This window comes from Ostrea edulis, chromosome 9, assembly GCF_947568905.1.
Source record: "Ostrea edulis chromosome 9, xbOstEdul1.1, whole genome shotgun sequence".
Classification (NCBI taxonomy): domain Eukaryota; kingdom Metazoa; phylum Mollusca; class Bivalvia; order Ostreida; family Ostreidae; genus Ostrea; species Ostrea edulis.
In genome coordinates, this window is record NC_079172.1 from 23,866,768 (window position 1) to 23,888,384 (window position 21,617).

The following is a 21,617-nucleotide window of genomic DNA, read 5'->3' on the forward strand; positions in this document are numbered from 1 at the left end:
ATTCCTACCCTTTGTAAATCTAAACTTACATGGACAAAGGCCTGCCGCTTGACAGTGAGTCTTTTACCATTCTTTGTTCCTCTGATATCCACAGCGCCTCTGATTTGAACCGACAGGAAATTGAGTTATTTTTCGGTGAACCATAGCGCACCTGAACTGCTGAAGAGACGTCTTCCTGGTAAATAAAAGCAGTTATTTTATTGTGTGCGCGTGTTTGGCCGATCTATGGGCATAATATAAAATGAGGGGTATCAATTTAGAGATCATTTGTCATCAATGATGTATCGGAAATCTGACGAATTGGATTCATAACAGATAACATCCAGGCGTTAGAATTCAACCCCATATAAAATATTTACTGCCAGAATGAACTTTTCAGATAAGTAAATGTATCCACTATTGCCTATAATTTCCAGTTAATAAGCAAAGTCGATAACGACGGAAATGTCAATTATTAACGTTTGGGGGGATAATAATATTATATAACGAATTAAATGAATGCCTTTATTAATGCTTAGATGTTGATGTCAGTATCGATATATTTTAATTCCTAAATGACCCATGTCTATTTCAATAAAAGCTCATGCAATATTCATATACATGATATTCTCACAGCACGATTGGATTTTAATCTTTGTTAATACTCAGCACAAGAATCTAAACTATGCATGTAAAATTTAATTTTTTGGGGGGAGTAAATCGTATCTAGCTACATGTGCACGCGTTGAGATTTTCTGCTTCTCTGAGCCGGAAACAAATTGATATAAAGAAACTGTAGATCATAAGAGGATGCGATTTTTATTAATAGGCTGTTTACATGCAAATGGTATTCAAACTTTTCTGTAATTTGCATTTTTCTAGATCTAGACAAGAGAAAATGTAACAAGTAAAAGCAATTACAAAATCTATGTACTTACAAAATTATTCCACCTCGCTGTTTGAACAACATTTAAAATCCATACAGTAACTTGAAATGCGTTTACGATCGGGTTTCAGCCAAAATGCAATCACTTCGTACAAAATATGCAGCTAATCCTTTTGCCAACGCTCTTATTGAAAGTGTTGCGTAGTGATCCCAAAATTCATCCCAGAGACCCCCTAATAATTAAGAATCTCCAACCGCTGTGTTATCTCTGTCCTTCACGATAAATTGACAGCAAAGAGCATTATCGCATCACTTGTGAAGGAAACTGTTCACGGATGAAGACCCACATTTCTCCCAGTTTGAAAATAAAATAGTTCAATAGAGGTTCAAACGGGATCGTGAATGTCGAGAATTTTTAATTGTAAACAGTTGCATTCACACACTTTAATCACCTGGAGACATCTCAATAGTAATGTGGAATGTACAACAAAAACCAACCAATCATTAAAAAATAAATACACACGAGAGCTTCAAAATACAAAGGACGTGTTTAATTAACAAATGTGAACGCTTTCTTGTGAGAATTCATTGAATAGGCCTGGCGAAATGTTTGGCATGTGCACGTCACGAGCATAAGTTGATGTGTATGATTGCGACAGAGATATTTTCTACAAACAGCACTATATTGTTGTGGTCGACATGGTGTATATAAATAAATAAATAAACAAACGAAACGCACAAACAATCCTCTTGGTATTGCTGTTATATCATAGTCAAGGTTGGAAGGTAATTCAAATTTTGTATGAAACTGCCACAAATCTATTTTTCCCTATTTATAATGATTCTGTCAATGATTGCTAAGTGCACTGTCGTGCGTTATGGGGGAGGGGGTATACTTTACAGACGGCCACCATGCGATGTATAGATAATAGATTAATGTGTTAATCTTGTTAATCTTTCCTGTTCTATCCAACGGTCTACGAAATGATATTTAAAATAAACTGTACATAACATGCACATTTGATTGAAACCTAGTAAGAATAAATATTCCAAATGTTTAAAGTTATTTGGGTGTATATTTAGTAGGTAGGTGGCCTGGAAAATGCACAAATGAGATCCGAAGTTAACAGGAATTTGTTAATTATTTTTGCACAGATATTTAGATAATAGCAGTTTTTGTGTATGATCTTTAAATATGATATGTACGTGATATTATGATAAGTATTCATTTCCTTGGCAACACGGTGCTACCTGTTGTTACACAACGGAAAGTGATGTTCTTTTTTATGCTGTTAGCGGAAGTGAGGGAATTTGTGAAGAGACCATGATATCACAATAATTCAAATAGTTATGGGCCGTCCTACTTTTAGATGACTTAGAAAAAACCCAACCCTAGTCTGCTTTTCAGCGAGTATTTGCTACTTGCTACTGCCTTTCCGCAAATCAAATTACATAAGGTTACAAGTATCTACCAATATTTTGATTTACAATTTTTGGCCTTTGACATCTGTACAATTGTAATGGAAGCCACTTCCTTATGAATGCGTTAGTGCTTCATAAAGTATGACGGCATGAAGCGCTGCAGTTCATATCCTCATATATTTTCAACAAAGAAATTTATTTTGTACATTGTATATATATATTTTCACTTTCAATTCTGTCGAGATTTCCAACCGTTAAAGTAGACACACTACAGTGTAACGCATTCAAAGCAATCATTTCAATTTGTAAAGAAACATTGGAAATGCATATATTTCTTAAGGAGGTACTCTACATCGTCATGATGGCTGACTTCCTTTTAAAAGATGGAGGAAAATATAATTATCAGCAATGTTTGTATATTCATTTAAAATATCATCGCCTAGCTGAGTAGCTCAGTAGGTTATCACTTCGACTGCAGATCTGTAGATCGCGAATATCTTGCACTTTTCATCCATATCAAATTTCTCTAGTGTAGCATACATCCTTGATGCGCCTACCTGTAATGATACTCGTAAATATCAACAAGTAAATTCTATTTAACAGTGAGAGTCAGGTCAATGAAAAATTCTATTCGATAATGTATACTTACTCAGATTGAGTTAAAAACAGTGAATAAATGACTAATGAAGGATAGAGGGAAGGGTATTACTATTACATATTAATGGTCCCCACGCTTCAATAGACATCCTAACATTTTTTGACATGTTCTTTTGAAGATTCAAAGCCCCTATCTTTGCTCCTCACGAGAATATTAACTGCTGTGAAGGAGAAACTTCAACGTAAATGTGTCACAACATATGCCAGAAGTGGTGTGCATATCAAATAACATTTGAAATCACATAATTTTTCTCAAATCAACATTAAAACGTACGAGTTTTCAACACTTAACACAACCATTCCTCACGATAAACTAAAGACTAGATTTTTTGACATCAATCATAGACAGCTGTTTCTTCCAAAAGTGATGTTCATTTCTTATATTTATATTCATTTACTTTTATAAATACAACCTGTCTTTGGGTCAAATGTTGTCTGACGTAGTTCATACAGTTTGTTAGGTCGTTCTTTGTTAGGTCGTTCTTTACATACCAATTTTGACTATGGATTACTCCCTGTACTTGATTAGAATATAAGGATCACGACAGGTGTGAATGGTCGACGGGATGATTTGTCATATTGTAATTTTTTAATTTACTGGGTGGGTGTAAATATAAAAATTACAATATTACAACTAGACAGCTTACTCCTCCTCGGCCCCTGATCCCATCTCTGGCATGTCTCGGCCCCTGATCCCACCTCTGGCGTGCCTTGGCTCCTGATCCCACCTCTGGCGTGTCTCGGCCCCTGATCCCACCTCTGGCGTGTTTAAGGGTCTGTGTTTGCCCTATTCTTAATTTTGCATTCTTTATGGAAGTTATGAGATTGATCACTGTTCGTTATCTTCACCCCTTCTCATCACAACCTACGTGGAATCGTGTTGTCTTGAAGTAGAACATATCCTTAGAAAACCAGAACGAGAACTCCTCGACATTTCGCCTCAGCAGTTTGAGAAATGTTCCGTCAGTGAACTTACCTGTTGTCAGTATATCAAATTCATTGGATTTAAGTTTGCAGCTCGCACCGACCTCTGAATATTTTATGATTTTGTGGCTCATTCTAGACAGTCTGCATGCTTTTATCTAGAGCTTAAACGAAGTTTTTTCTCTAATGTTTGGTCTTTTAATGGCAGATTTATCCTGCTTTGAATCCTATTTCAGCTTTCTCGTGGTAAACAGAGGCAACAAGTATTTCCTGATTAACGGAAGAATCATGGAAAGGTGAGAAAAGCAGCATGTTTCGTCACGGAAAAGCAGTTTTTATTTCGCGGAAAAGCTGTGTCGATTCCTACACAATGACGTTCGACACATATTGTCGCCAGCGACTTTATATATATATATATATATATATATATATATATATATATATAGTGCCCCCCCCCCCCCCAATTTAAGACGGTACATATAGTCGTTGGCGACAGTATGTTCAGTGAGGAAAAACCCTTACAATTATTAACTGCACATGTAGCATCAGGTATTGACAAACATATCTCAATGAGACATTTTGAAATAAGTTTGGATTTCCCCCCAAATCTGAAATATATACATGTACACAAACGTATGTATTATTTTCCTTTTCATTGGATTAAAGGTATTATATATATATTTCTTACTGTTTGCTTAAGATATATGTATTGAGTACTGTGTGTGAGAGAGAGAGAGAGAGAGAGAGAGAGAGAGAGAGAGAGAGAGAGAGAGAGTCGTTGTCTCTTTGTGTATCTGGGGCCACAAATATAACTTTTTAATCACATGGTTGTGGGGTATTTGAGGTTTGAACTCTTGTTTTTCATAATTTCCTCTAAGAGAGAGAGAGAGAGAGTTCTATGACACATACATGGTACGTGTACTTAGAAAGTAAAAATAAAAGATGCATACACTTTTTAAAGCACTTAAAAACATCTTTCTGACACTAGATAATGGTTGAAATTTATATTACCATATCAGATTTTCTTTTTGAGTTCTATTTTTATGAAATAAACAGATGCGTTTGAATCAGTCAAATATGTAATCATTTATCGACATTGACAAAAAGGTTACCACGCCGGCTGCCCCCCCCCCCCCCCCTCCCCCCCATTTGTATGTAGTATATCAAACAGTGGATTCTGAGTATGTCTCCCCGTTCTCTTTGTAATTTATGCTTCCCTTGTTCATGAGCTTTTTGATTTTACAAAGTACGGACCTCCTAATACCGGTATTATTACATAAAATATTTTTCATTTTCCGTTCCATTTTCAATTCCCCGTTTTAGCAACACCCCAGGTATACAGAGTTATCTTTAGACTTGCTGCATATCAATAAATATATTTATAAAAGTGACAGTGAAACACGTGTGTTTGTTTTGAATTCGGGTGGGTGTTTTGGGTATCGGTAGATCGATTGGCTATTTTTGAAAAGTGTTAACGGGTGAATAGGGCGAGTCCGTGCTACGCATGAGGTAGCCACGTATAAGGTAGAATATCGGGCGTTTGCAAATCATTCGAAGTTCGCTGCTACTTTGCAACAGACTACACCCCCCTCCCTCCCAGTATTGATGCATATCGTTTTAACTTTAAGAATTGTTGATCTACTTGTTCTATTTTTTCTTTTGTAGAATGGGTTTTTTGAAGTCAAATGAAAGATTGATTTTGTACATATGTATTTATTAAAAAAGTCTGTTGCACTAGTGCATGCGAGCTCATCCTACACACAGGTGTTTGTGTTTTATTTTATAAATGATTTATGTTCGGTTGAACTGGTGAATAAGAACATAATAATTTTTAAATGATAGATATCTTACCGAATTGTATTCGTATAATATGTATATGGTACTATATAGTTTTTCCATAATTGAAAGTACGTACTCACACCTCAGCAGTTAGAGAGAAAATAGGAGGTTTATAAACGTCTTCCTGCTTTCAACTTTCTTAGACGACCAGCTTTTTAGAACAATTTTTGATGCTAACCGATGGACCGCTTAGTAATGTATCAGTGAACCTGAAAGACCCTTCCCTGTTGATGTGAACAGGGAACCGTATTTCATTTATATGTGCTTTCACAGGGACCTGAGATACCATTTTTTTTATTGTCATGATTACACAGTTCGGTTGTACAATCTGTTTCGTTTCGGTAGGTTTCGTTTCGGCAGATTTCGTTTCGCATTTTACAGGTACCCCTACAAAGATACCTATAGTTATCTTGTTCTCACCTTTCCTATCTATCGTGGCCTGCGACAATATATTCCAATGGACGACAATAGGTAGGTACATATTGTCACTGGCGATACAAAAAACTATGCCTTGTCTCGACACATTTTGTCGTCGCGGGGACAATGTGTGCTGGATGACAGGGTGTGTACCTATCGTCACGACGACAATGTGTGCCGGACGTCGTCACAAGAGATCATAATAGCACAATAATTTGGGCATTCCATCATGTTAAATTTCAGAAATGGAATATGCAAGACTGTGATAAATATATTTATTCTACAGATACTCTTGCAATATTGGCAATTGTGACTATGTTGAAGCAAGTGTTGACAGTTATCTATGGTGTCCGGATAGGACCATTTGCAAAAGCGTAACTGCGCGTTAGTCACATCACGCCAACAAACAACGCGCCTTCGCGCAGACAAGCAACGCGCCATCGCACTGTCACGCCAACAAGCAACACGGCGCGAAGGCGTATTGCTTGTTGGCGTGACGGCGCGAAGGTGTGTTGCTTGTTGTCTTGAGAGCGCGAAGGCGCGTTGCTTGTTGGCGTGAGAGCGCGAAGGTGCGTTGCTTGTCGGCGTGATGGCGTATTGTGACTAACGCGCAGTCACGCTTTTGCAAATGGCCCTATCCGGACAACATAGTTATCGTGCAGAATCTGCAAGGTTACATATGGACACAACACGACATCTTACACTGTGTGGCGGGAGGCATGCCCCCCCCCCCCCCTCCCCCGCCCCAATATTAGAATGCTTGATATAATATATATAATAGACTCTCTTATTTGCTCATTCTTGAGTATATTTGTTATATTCATATTCGGGAGCGGTCAATCTGTCTGTGGTTGTATTAGGAAGTGCACATAGGGGAAATGAGAATATTTCTGTAAATTAATTCCTTATCGATAACATAAAAGTTCTGAATAAAAGATTTTAGAATATATATACATGCTGTATAGGAGATTAATTTTACGGGTTGTAAATTTCGCGGTTTTTCTTTTTAGACACATTCGCGGGTTCATCAATTCGTGGATTTAGTGCGCTACTACTTTACGTTTATGTCCATTATATTGAGAGACGTCTATGTTTTCACAGTAAAGTTCGAATGTTATTGAAAATGAAAATAAAAGCATTTGTTAAACAAACATGAAAAAAAAAAAATACATGACAATAAAATTTGATTGAAATACAGAACGTAATTATAGAAAGCTACATTTGTAGTGTAGGTGACTGTGTACTGACTACGTAAAATCCCGATATTTACGGGTAGCCTAAGTCAACTAAAAATAATGATACCTATTTTTGATCAAACTTGTTCACGGTTTCTTAAATTCGCGGATATGTCTAGACCGCGAATATAACGAATGTTTTCACTTCGAGTTATTTTCCTTATACAGTATAAGTCTTAATAACTGTAACATAATCAATACTTTTTTTAAAAATTTATCATCGAATAAATATTATGAATTTACTATTCTATACGAAGTTTTTACAACAAGTACTCCCCGGAATGGCAGTGTGTAAGATAAAGAAGCAACTCTTTTACATAACCCGAGTCCACTCTCTCTTCCAGATCCTTAATTAAAAGGGACCGTGGCATATCTGACTGGCATTGATAAGATAAAAAAAAAAGCACGAGAGAGAGAGAGAGAGAGAGAGAGAGAGAGAGAGAGAGAGAGAGAGAGAGAGAGAGAGAATCTGCACAGAAGAATTGTTTGCGATACACATGTATTAATGCTTCAAAGTGAGTATTCAAATCAAATTGTTTCCTGATCCAAATACAGTCCATTCCACTTATATTGAAGTCGGTTATATTGAACTATCTGTTATATCGAAGTTAAAATAAATCCCCAGTAGCAATATTTGTGTAGTTGAGCATTATTTATATTGAACTGTGGATATAATGAACAATTCATGTCGGTCCCCTGAATTTCATTACATCCGGAGTAGACTGTAAAATGTATTACATTACAATTTCCGTGTGTTTCTTTGAAACTAATCACGCATATTCAAAATCGTAGCGGCCAATTTGATGCTTTGTATCAAAATTATCTTGCTGATTTTGAAGAATTTAGACATTTTCAATCATAATTTTCAGGTTCGTGATCATTTTAAATTTACTTATTTAGATTCTTAATCAAGTTGAAAAATTGTAACAATATTTTATTGATAGGTATAAATAGATTCTGCCTATTTTATCATACATGCGAATCTTAAAACCTTCTTTGTACCACTGACGTCAAAAAATGGCAACAGTATATCTTTTTCATATTCCATGACGTAATTTTTTAGTAGAAATATTTTGTAATAATCACACAAAAGAATCTAAGCTATAGATACGCCAAATTTCATTCGGTTAACTGGATCATGCAATGATTAAGAAAACTCCGATGAGCTATTTCGGACTGACCCTCGTACATTAGGGTCCGAGACACAGTCTTCATCCACAGGCACTCGGCGTTTTTAAATATCTGTAATAAAAAAAAATGTCTTCCTATATTTTATTGAATATTTTGTTTATAGGAAGATTTTTTTATTACAGATATTTAAATCGTCGAGTGCCTGTGTTTCCATCCAATACGCATAGTACGGCTGAACGTAGAAGGGATTTACAAAATATCGTTGACAAGCAAAAGCTACTCCTAGCTCAATTAGAATCTTTTTGTAAAAAACATTCATCAATCAGACTGATCTTTACTAGCTAGCTATCGTTTGAGAACCTTCGTCCTGTACCCCGACAAGCAATAGAAACTCGGTCTCTCCGGTGATTGTCTCGACGGATTACATGATCACAGTGAATACGAAGAAAGACAACTCTATCTGCAGATAAGTGGATAAACAGAATATCTTAACCTCTCATCACCTATCAATATCTGTCTAGGATTTCATTCAGAGGAAGTATTGAGAATATCTAAAACTCTCATCACCTATCAGTACCGGTATAAGGATTTTATTCAGAGGAAGCATTGGGATTATCTAAACCTCTCATCACCTATCAGTACCGGTATAAGGATTTTATTCAGAGGAAGCATTGAGAATATCTAAACCTCTCATCACCTGTCAGTACCGGTATCAGGATTTCATTCAGAGGAAGTATTATGAATATCTAAACCTCTCATCACCTGTCAGTACCGGTATCAGGATTTCATTCAGAGGAAGTATTATGAATATCTAAACCTCTCATCACCTGTCAGTACCGGTATCAGGATTTCATTCAGAGGAAGTATTATGAATATATAAACCTCTCATCACCTATCAGTACCGGTATAAGGATTTCATTCAGAGGAAGCATTGAGAATATCTAAACCTCTCATCACCTGTCAGTACCGGTATCAGGATTTCATTCAGAGGAAGTATTATGAATATCTAAACCTCTCATCACCTGTCAGTACCGGTATAAGGATTTCATTCAGAGGAAGCATTGAGATTATCTAAACCTCTCATCACCTATCAGTACCTGTATAAGGATTTCATTCAGAGGAAGCATTGAGATTATCTAAACCTCTCATCACCTATCAGTACCGGTATAAGGATTTCATTCAGAGGAAGCATTGAGAATATCTAAACCTCTCATCACCTATCAGTACCGGTATGAGGATTTATCCGGGATAAAATAGATATATTGTGAATATGGAAACATTTCACTACATAGTGGAATTCGTTTAAGGGGTTTTATTTCAGAGGAAGTAATCATATTGTCAGTATGGAAGCATCTAGTTACCTAACGGAACGTGTATAGGGATTTATCTCAGAGGAAATATAACTAACTACTGATCGTCTTACTGACATCCGCCCCAAGTTATCGTCCCTACTGATAATGTTAATGACATCCGTCTAGAGTTATCGTCCCTACTGATAATGTTAATGACATCCGCCTCAGAGTTATCGTCCCTACTGATAACGTTAATGACATCCGCCTCAGAGTTATCGTCCCTACTGATAATGTTACTGACATCTGCCTCAGAGTTATCGTCCCTACTGATAATGTTACTGACATCTGCCTCAGAGTTATCGTCCCTACTGATAATGTTAATGACATGCGCCTCAGAGTTATCGTCCCTACTGATAATGTTACTGACATCCGCCTCAGAGTTATTGTCCCTACTGATAATGTTACTGACATCGTCCAGAGTTGTCGTCCCTACTGATAATGTTAATGATATCCACCTCAGAGTTATCGTCCCTACTGATAATGTTACTGACATCTACTTCGATCAGAGTTATCGTCCCTACTGATAATGTTACTGACATCCCTCCAGAGTTATCGTCCCTACTGATAATGTTAATGACATGCGCCTCAGAGTTATCGTCCCTACTGATAATGTTACTGACATCCGCCTCAGAGTTATTGTCCCTACTGATAATGTTAATGATATCCGCCTCAGAGTTATCGTTCCTACTGATAATGTTAATGACATCTGCCTCAGAGTTATCGTCCCTACTGATAATGTTACTGACATCTACTTCGATCAGAGTTATCGTCCCTACTGATAATGTTACTGACATCCGCCCCAGAGTTATCGTCCCTACTGATCTTGTTACTGTTGCCGTATTTATACTTATTCTGCTGGTTAGGTACATCGTCTATTGCAGTGTAACTAATGGTGATCATGTGCTATTGTCGCTTTTCTACAAGCTCTGACTAGTGGTTTATATCTTTGGCTTAAGCAATGGACTGTCGTGACAGAATTCCACAACGGACCCATCCTTCCAAACATTGACTTTCATACTGTTAGTCTTGGAAGCATTATTGTTCGACCCAATCTGTTTTCTAAAGGAGTTTGAAATGTTGTGCATGCTTTGTAATCGTTGGGGATAAAAATGAAATGAATGCACGTGGGGATATAACTTTGTGATCAGACTTGATGTTTCTGTCAATGTAATGAATGTGATGATACGAATACTGGGAATATATGTTGATGAAGATGAAAAGAAAACGCGTAAAGAAAATCAAAATCATTTGCAACCATAATGCAATAGTTTTATATGAAACACTATCTGGTAATGAGGGGCAACTGACAGTCATATCGATATCATTTTGATAAATTCCAACGGGTTTATATTCATATTTCAATATTAATTCGAATTTTGATATTCATTGAAATACCCCTAGTATGAGACATACAGGGCTGCTGATAGCAAAGGATTTATAAAGGGGAGGCGATATCATCAACGTCAATCCATCCGTTCAATGACGTCCTCGTTATCACTGGAAAGACGGTCCAACGGAGATATTTGACTAATTATCATGTATTTTAATCATCTGCTTGTAACGATCGTTTTAAAAAAAAACTTCCCCGCCTTCTGAGAGCCAGAATCATCTTTAGATTACTTTTAGATCCGCCTCTGAATTCACGTATGCCAAATTCTCTTGGCACCCCATTTGCCATGTCTTTTACTAGTTTGTAATTGAGACAGCACTTAGAACTTTTCACTTACTACACTATTCTGGTGCGTATAGCCTGTTTTTCCTGAAGACAACTGTAATTTAGTGTGTGAATGTAGATATATTTCTTTTATCGACTTATTTCGTGTATATGAATTAACTGGCATATATCATCATCTTTGCTAGCCAAGGATTACACTCTTGGCAGATTTATCCGGAATTCAGTAAAGCTGAATTTTAATACACGCGGGCCGAAGTCATTGCACCAACGAAAATGCTTCTAACGTACAACTATGTTTAAGAGAATATACATGTATATACATAAACAATCATGATGGGGATAAAAACTTGAGGATTGTGTTCTCAATGTCTGCCCTTGAAAACCAGTAAAACAATATTTCAATACTGACGAACAGTTTTCAAGTTTCCTACATTGTTGCAATGTATTTGTCACTAAGGAGTGTAGGGGTAATAATATATGGTCTAGTACTCACACTTACAATAGGAAACTTTTTCACAATCAATGAATTTATCATTTTCATTGACAGTGCCTTAATAGCTTCCTTATGGTTAATATTAGAAAGCTAGTCAATTTGAAATGTAAGTTTTATGTAAACACATGGCGCATCCATTAAACTGTTTTTAGTGTTCAGTACATATGAATTTTCATTGCTTACTAAACGATGTCAAGCAAATGAGAAAGATTCAATTATCTGATATAATGGGTGCTGCGCGGTAATTAGGAAAATCGGGGTATTGGCGGATTGGAACACTTGGCTAGCGAAGATGATTGTCAGTATGAAATCAGAGTCACTATTACTCAAACAAGACATCAGGGTCACGTTTTACAAAAGTACTTACGATCAAGACCAAAATCTTCTTTTGCAAATTTATTTTATTCTTTACTTTGAATAAATTATAATATGAATGAAAAGAATTTAGTTATGCAATTTGTGTAAGTTTAATCTCACAAAATTAATTAAGATGACGAATGTTTAGAACTCTGTAACATTTTTAGTCTTTTTAAGTTGTTTTGTGAAGAAGGGAAAAAAAGTCCAGACTCTTTCGAACGTTTTTCTCGATGGAGTCGAGTGTGCTCAAATAAAGTATGGTTTCGACTTCAGTTACAAAAAATATATGTAAATAAATAAATACTGAGCAGATGTGAAGTCTTTTTGTGACACAAGAAGCATTGCTTTGGGTTAAAACGCGGATAATGGGCTGTTCTATTGCACCAGGCCTATATATACACTATACATAGGTACAGTGTACATGAAAAATGCATAGCAATGGGGGGGGGGGGGGGGGGGGACTACAAATGGTTGCTTGTCCTACACTTTCCCGATATTTTATAAAGTAGTTCTTAGTTTTATTAGCCGTAAAAAGGGGGATTTACATGTGGAATAACATTGCTTATTTTGAGACGTTGACAGAGGTATACATGTATGGGACAATCTCTACCCAGAGTTATCGTTCCTTACACTCACAAATCCCTCTGTTAACGTCTCAAAATAAGCAATGTTATTCCACATGTAAATCCACTTTTTTTTTTACGGCTAATAAAACTAAGAACTACGGGCAGTATCCTATGCTTAATCAAAACAGTTCGATAAACAAGCTTTTAGTGTATCATTTTATTCTCTTTCGTAGAAATATTGATTTGTACTTCAATATATTTGTTGGCGTCATGTTCGATTCGGTCATGGAGGTTAAAAAACACAAACAGCTGTGATTTTTTCCCCAGTGTGAGTTTGTCAATTTTTCAACTTTACGTAAAAGATACGATCCAGATGTTGCTAAATCAGTTATTATCATTACTATTAAAGAAGCTTGTAAACATTCATCAGGAGCTTTCGATCTTCGATGTTGAGTCCTTTAAAAGGGGCATGGACGCGATTTGAGCTGAACAGTATCAAATTATATTTCTACATTTCTAATTTTTAGAATGCTTAAATGGTCAGCAAAAATTGTGAATGTCAGTTGTCAATGTACATAGGAGATACAGCGCTCACAATTCTTTGTTATGTAAACAAGGCTCGCGTGCCGTGTTTTTGTATACAGGTAACTCTCGAATTATCGCCACTCAATTCATCGCCATTTTCGTTATAATGCCGCATTTTTCTAGGAACATTTTCCCTGTTACTTAAAACTCTCGTTAAAACGCCAAATTCGCTATCGCCATTTGCCACAGTGTTTTCATTACAAAATTCCATTTCAACGTGTTAATTATCTCGATAAACCGCCATGGGTGTACATGGTCAGTGAAGCAGTAAATTGGTCATTATCGATCTCCGGCGTACACCTGGACAGAAGGATCCCAGTAATTGCTGTATTGAATAAATAACTCGAGATGAACTGTAATAAAGTTGTTTATACATCATAGAAACACATTTCAATTTAGCTATGGCTTCGCCACGAAAGAGGCGACATCTTAGCAGCAAAGGATGCAATTCTTGTCAACCCTGAGTCCCTGATCCAATCTCTAAAGGCTCGCCTGCCAGGAAACGGCACTGCAGTGCACTCAATACTGACTTAGAAAAGGCGTTGTTTATGTGGTTTACGCAAGTCAGGACAAAAAAAAAACAAACAACATTCCTGTTACCGGGGATATGATAATTGAAAAGGGAAAACAGTATGGTGCAGAGCTAGGAATATCCAATTTCAAATATTCTGAAGGGTGGCTAACTCGTTTCAAACAACGTCATGGAATTTCTTCCAGAATTATAAGCGGTGAAAGTGCCGGAATTGATGTGAGTTTGATAACTGATGGCCGGAAAGAGGCAATAGAAGTAATGAAAAATTATGATTTGAAAGATATTTATAACATAGACGAGACAGTATTGTTTACCAAATGTTACCCGATCGCTCACTTACATAAGTATTGTAAATAGAGGAAAGATAACTCTTACATATACAAGAACGGTAACTATATTTCTTCAAGATGGCAGTAATTCAATTCATCGCCAAATTCGTTATAATGCCATAATTTCATAAGAACAAAAGGCGGCGGTTTATCGAGAGTTGACTGTACAAGTAAAAGTTTCGTTTAAAGCAGATTTTTTCCCTTTCAATTTACAAGTTAATTCTGAATACAATTAAATAGATTCTATTGTGTGGCATATCTCATTCTGTTTTTAACATGTTATTTTCCATTAAGCAATCTATATGTAAACAAATACATGGCACGAGCCTTGTTTACATAGCAAAGAATCACGGGAAATGCTTTAGTTAAGCATTGTAAACAAAATGGAAAAATAAAATTTAAAAATTATCGGCTCAAATCGTACCCATGCCCCTTTAATACGAATTATACAGAAATTATTCATATGGCTCAGAAATTTCACAAAAAAGAGTGAAATATGGACTAAATGTCACATCTCAAGCGTAAACTAAAGTACACGATTTGCGAAAATTCAACTGTAATTTAACTATATAAAACTACGGAAGCCGGTAGGTACCAGTGCAGAGATTAAATACTAATTCAAACAGGCGACCGACACTCAATTTATACGTGGCGGCTGCCCATTACTCGGTGATACTGAGTGATTTTTTTGTAAGAGTTCAGAGTGGTACGCAGACAAGTAGTATCGTCTTTCAAAGTGTTGGGAGGAAGAGATTCTAAAATTGTTGACAAGCAGAAAGAAACCTGAAACTTTCTCCTTTGTCCAAACTTCTTATTCTAAATTAGGGGCAAGGGGGGGGGGGGGGTCCGTTCGTCCTTCAGTTCAATCAAGAATACATTCTTATCCTTCATTATTACAACTAAATCAGTAGTGGGATGGGGAACAATCCGCCAATATATCTTATTTCACATGTAAAAAATAGCTTCATTTGCATGCAAGAATAACGGAAAATGAACGCTGTAAAACAAGGGTACCGCCAACGGTACATAATACGGCCATGAAAAACTGATATAGGGTGTTTTTCTTACACCATGATTTGTTGAACTTGCTTCAAGTAGTATCAGCAATGATCTGGGTGTGACATATTTTCTTTGCATCGTAAAAACAGACAAATCATGTACTTTCTATGTGGTATTTTCCCTTGACGTAAGATGTATGTTTACAAAGTATGATGCTGTTTGCCCCCAACGGTTCGGTCTGTATCCTGCTACTACGACCTTGGCCTTTGTGAAACAATAGGTATCCTCCACTTGGCATAAAGTATATGTGTACCAAGTTTGACGGTTCTAGCCTCAACAGTTCGGTCTATATACTGCCTACAAGGTTTTCCTACTTAGTGATACTGTGACCCTGATCATGAAAAACAATAGGCAGCATTCTCTCATTGTGGTGATCAAATGTACCAAGCTGTAAAATCCTGGAGCTTACGGTTCGGTCTGTATCCTGCCCACAACAGACGGACGGACGACGCCATACCATAATACGTCCCGTCTTCGACAGACGTATAAAAAGGGGAGGGGGACAGACCCTTGGTTCTACCTGCCTGGTACGTTAGTACAGATGTGTATCAAGTACCCGTTTTAATATTTTCTCGTGCGCGCATATATCTGTCGACATTTGATTTCATGAACATTCTTATAACTTTGTAAATCAACGATGACAATATTCTCATGAACTAATACTTCTCATTACCAGCTCGTTGGAGTTATCGCGCTTTGATGACTCTTGTGCGTCATTGGTAAGAAAATGCACAAATCTCGCGAGCAAGTGCGAGATTACTGGGACATAAACGAAACGTTCAGAGCACCCCCCCCCCTTTAAAAGTTAAAATGCATGGTGTATTTTTAAATAAAATTACCATTAGTCAAACTGCATTTTTTCAAATATTCTAACACTATCTTATTAAAGAAGTTTCATGTTTTTTAAACTCCAACACACACCACACCTATTTGAAAAATTCCCAAACAACGATGTTCTTTGGACACCCAAGTCCATCAATATTTTTTGTAATTTTCAAATTAGATTAGATGCAGTTTGGGAAATGCATTAGGTGTGTTAATTAGTGTTATAAACAGCTTTTAAAAATGCAGTTTGGCATATACATGTACATAACTTGTTCTAAAATATGGAAATTGACGGGGGGGGGGGGGGGGGGGGGGGGGGGGGGGGGAGGGTACGTGTACGATTACAAAGTCCATGCCATATGAACCTGTCCTAATTGTATGATAAAATAGAATGTCTTCATAGTCTGACAGAATAACTTTAAAAATATATTCATCACATTAATTACAAGAAAAGTTCTTGTGTTGGATGTGCTTATAGGTTTTTCCCTTCACAGTTCTTGCGATTGACGCTTTATATCGGTCAGATTTGGCAAATTTAGTAGCTTCTCTTCCTTACATAGTTTAATACGTTCGTCTGTTTTCTTGTAAGAATAATCAATTCCTAAATTTGACTTTAGAATCTTTATCAGTGTTGTGGTTTGCAGTCGGTAATATAATATGTATTCGATACCATAATTCATATTACGTATGCCTAAGTAATGAGTTTACATTATGTTGTCCCGGTAGCAGGACTTTACGCGCCTTTAATTTGAAGAGTTCCACTAATGGAAATGATAAGTATTTACATCAGTGTAGAGAAATAAGATATATACAATACAAATCAGCACATACGCAATTAGTAAACCACTTAATCAATCTGGGGGTTGGACTCTGTCCTTAACATAAACATAATTTTAACAACAAAATTTTAACAGTACAATCGACAATGCTCTTAATTGTATAACACATACATATCACTAATTGTTGATGATGATTTATTCTCATAAACCAATGTACAAAAGGTATAGAGAAATACAAATACTACAGTATACAATACACACAGTCAGTTGATTGATTGATGTTTTCTGCCACACTCAACAATTTTTCAGTTATCTAGTGGCGCCCAGTTTTTATTGGTGGAAGAGAGAACCCAGATACAATGTACCTGGGAAGAGACCACCGACCTTCCGAAAGTAAACTGGAAACTTTCTCACCCGTTAATTCATATGGCGGCCACCTGTGAAATCCATATTGATTCTATACACCCTGGCACCTACCGGCTTTTGTATAAAACAATGTTCACTATTATAAAAAAAATACAATAAATTGAAAATAAAATTCATTATGTTATTCACAGGTAAGAATCGGTATTGTTGAAATGCTGGTAAGCTCATTAAATATAGTTAAGAACTTGTTAAACATATACTAGTAATATCACTAATTGGGAGAATATGTTTATAAAAAAACCAACAATGCTTTACATTTTCATTTATAGACCTTTGACATTTTCATTTATAGACCTAGTTCTTATCTGTATACTACAGATCAGTTAGTAATTTTGATTCATAATCCATATCCACATGTAACAGTCGAAAATTGACACACAGTGGTAAACTATAGATACGCCAATCGTGAACAATCATTCACACAATAACAAGTAAACAGCTTTGGATTAGATACAGCAGATATACCAGGTACCACATGTACCCTATAGATTACAAAACGTACCCTATATATTACAAAAGGTAATTAATAGATTACAAAACGAAACCCATAGATTACAAAACGTAATTAATAGATTACAAAACGAAACCCATAGATTACAAAACGTAATTAATAGATTACAAAACGTACCCTGTAGATAACAAATCGTACCCTAATATTACAAAACGTATCCTATAGATTACAAAACGTAACCCATAGATTACAAAACGTAACCCATAGATTACAAAACGTAATCAATAGATTACAAAACGTACCCTGTAGATAACAAAACGTACCCTATAGATAACAAATGGTACCCTAATATTACAAAACGTATCCTATAGATTACAAAACGTAACCCATATATTACAAAACGTAACCCATAGATTACAAAACGTACCCTATAGATTACAAAACGTACAGTATAGATTACAAAACGTAACCTATATATTACAAAATATAACCCATAGATTACAAAACATACCCTATAGATTACAAAACATAACCTATATATTACAAAACGTACCCTATAGATTACAAAACATAACCTATAGATTACAAAACGTACCCTATAGATTACAAAACGTACCATATAGATTACAAAACGTACCGTATAGATTACAAAACATAACCTATAGATTACAAATTGTAACCTATAGATTACAAAACGTACCCTATAGATTACAAAATGTACCCTACAGATTACAAAACGTACCCTATAGATTACAAAACGTTCCCTATAGATTACAAAACATAATCTATAGATTACAAAACATAACCTATAGATTACAAAACCTACCCCATATATTACAAAACGTACCCTATAGATTACAAATTGTAACCTATAGATTACAAAACGTACCTTATAGATTACAAAACGTAACTGATAGATTAAAAAACGTATCCTATCGATTACAAAATATACCCTATAGATTACAAAACGTAACCCATAGATTACAAAACATAACCTATAGATTACAAATTGTAACCTATAGATTACAAAACGTAACCTATAGATTACAAAATGTACCATATAGATTACAAAACGTAACCCATAAATTACAAAACGTACCCTATAGATTACAAAACGTACCCTGTAGATTACAAAACGTACTCTATACATTACAAAACGTACCCTATAGATTACAAAACGTAAGCCATAGATTACAAAACGTAACCTATAGATTACAAAACGTACCCTATAAATTACAAAACTTACCCTATACATTACAAAACGTAACCCATAGATTACAAAACGTACCCTATAAATTACAAAACTTACCCTATACATTACAAAACGTAACCCATAGATTACAAAACGTAACCCATAGATTACAAAACGTACCCTATAGATTACAAAACGTACCCCACAGATTATAAAACGTAACCTATAGATTACAAAACGTACCCTATAGATTACAAAACGTACCCTATAGATTACAAAACGTAACCCATAGATTACAAAACGTAACCCATAGATTACAAAACGTAACTGATAAATTACAAAAGTAACCTATAGATTACAAAACGTTACCTATAAATTACAAAATGTACCCTTTAGATTACAAAACGTACCCTATAGATTACAAAACGTTACCTATAGAATACAAATCGTAAGTCATAGATTACAAATCGTAACCTATGGATTACAAAAAGTAAACTACAGTTGATAATTTAGATCCTATATGTTTTCATCGGTGTTAACTATAACTAATGGTTTGGCATCTATAAAACTGTGACAGTGTGAACTATAGCTAACGATTTGGAAACTGTGTTCATCTATAAAACTAAACAGTGTAAACTACAGCTAACAGATGACATACCATGTTTGTCTTTAGGTGATTTGCAAATTCGTCGACAAACTGTAATTAACAATCGTCAACTGATATTTACATGGACCAATGTATTATCAGTAAGAACCCAATGTTGTTTATTTGTATTTTATTTCAATGTCTTATGACTTCACAGAACCTGACGCGGGTTCCCAAGCTGAGAGTCAAGTCTGAATTATCTGAAAGTCCAAGGAGGTAAAAATAACATTGTGTGCATGTTGATCATGTTGGTGAATTTGTTTTCTTGAATCTTATAAATTATTACTATCTGTAATCCGTAACTTTTTATCATAAGGTACACAAAAAGAATGCCAGGGAAAAAAAGGATCAAGAAAAGTTAATAATTAGAAAATTTTAAACTTCAAGGGCAATAAACTTGGCGAAAAATCGGCCAATCAACACAGGACTCGAACTTATATGTAAGTCACCAATATAAAGAGACACACTACGAATTAGTTCATTTTCTACTAACACAGCAAAAAAGTCCGGAAAACTAACAATGACGGAATGCCGGACAGAAGGAGGCGACACTTATGACATGACCACTTGCATGATCTCATGTTAGGGGCTTACAAACATAAATACAAGGAATCACCGTGAACTTAGTATTACGGGGATGTAACTACATTAAGTCACCGTGAACTTAGTATTACGGGGATGTAACTACATAAAGGAATTACCGTGAACTTAGTATTACGGGGATGTAACTACATTAAGGAATCACCGTGAACTTAGTATTACGGGGATGTAACTACATAAAGGAATTACCGTGAACTTAGTATTACGGGGATGTAACTACATTAAGGAATCACCGTGAACTTAGTATTACGGGGATGTAACTACATTAAGGAATCACCGTGAACTTAGTATTACGGGGATGTAACTACATTAAGGAATCACCGTGAACTTAGTATTACGGGGATGTAACTACATTAAGGAATCACCGTGAACTTAGTATTACGGGGATGTAACTACATTAAGTCACCGTGAACTTAGTATTACGGGGATGTAACTACATTAAGGAATCACCGTGCACTTAGTATTACGGGGATGTAACTACATTGGAAACCGGTGATTATTATACATCATGCTTCTGTACCCCGATAGTACAACCACTATAGTGTCTATATTATCCTTAATTATATGTAACAGAACCGTTAATCATAGTTTGCTAATCATATCATGTCCATTATACACACTGTGTTTAAACATTTTTTATAACACTTTTCACTTGCAAGTTTGTGAAATATCAATGAAAGTCTCTTATATCATATCCATTATACATACTGTGTTTAAATATTTTTTATAATACTTTTCACTTGCAAGTTTGTGAAATATCAATAAAAGTCTCTTTTATCATATCCATTATACATACTGTGTTTAAATATTTTTTATAATACTTTTCACTTGCAAGTTTGTGAAATATCGATGGAAGTGTAACCATAGTTTGGCTATGGTACTCACTAACAAAAACACTAAATACGTGGAAATCAATATTTTTCCAACGAGACAGAAGGTAGAAATGTGATATGAATTTGTACAGAATAGATCACAAATACATATACCTGTATAAACAATAGACCTTTCTCTGACCTCTCAGCATCATCAAACTGTTTTAATGATATATGCTACAGGAAATAACTTCCTATTGGAAGCAGACTCTAATTACGTTTATCATTGAAAATGAAAACCATTTGCTGATGATATACCCGATTATATTATGCTCCGATTTACAGGGTATACACATGTACACACTATAGCGTCCAAGTGTTGGTATCAATAACACTGGTTGTCATGACAACGGAGAATGAGATCAATTTTACTACACATACGAAATGA

General features: G+C 35.6%; 1 long non-coding RNA gene across 2 annotated transcripts; it reads left to right on the plus strand.

The window, feature by feature from the left end:
- The first annotated feature begins 47 nt into the window (after nucleotides 1-47).
- LOC125658040 (uncharacterized) lies at nucleotides 48-21,040 on the plus strand. Of its 2 annotated transcripts, XR_007363566.2 has the most exons (4): nucleotides 48-178; nucleotides 4,105-4,164; nucleotides 19,915-19,973; nucleotides 20,074-21,040. It is a non-coding gene; the product is annotated as an uncharacterized LOC125658040 (long non-coding RNA). The 2 variants fall into 2 exon arrangements; XR_008798501.1 differs by lacking the exons at nucleotides 19,915-19,973; nucleotides 20,074-21,040 and adding an exon at nucleotides 5,534-5,627.
- Nucleotides 21,041-21,617: the final 577 nt, after the last annotated feature.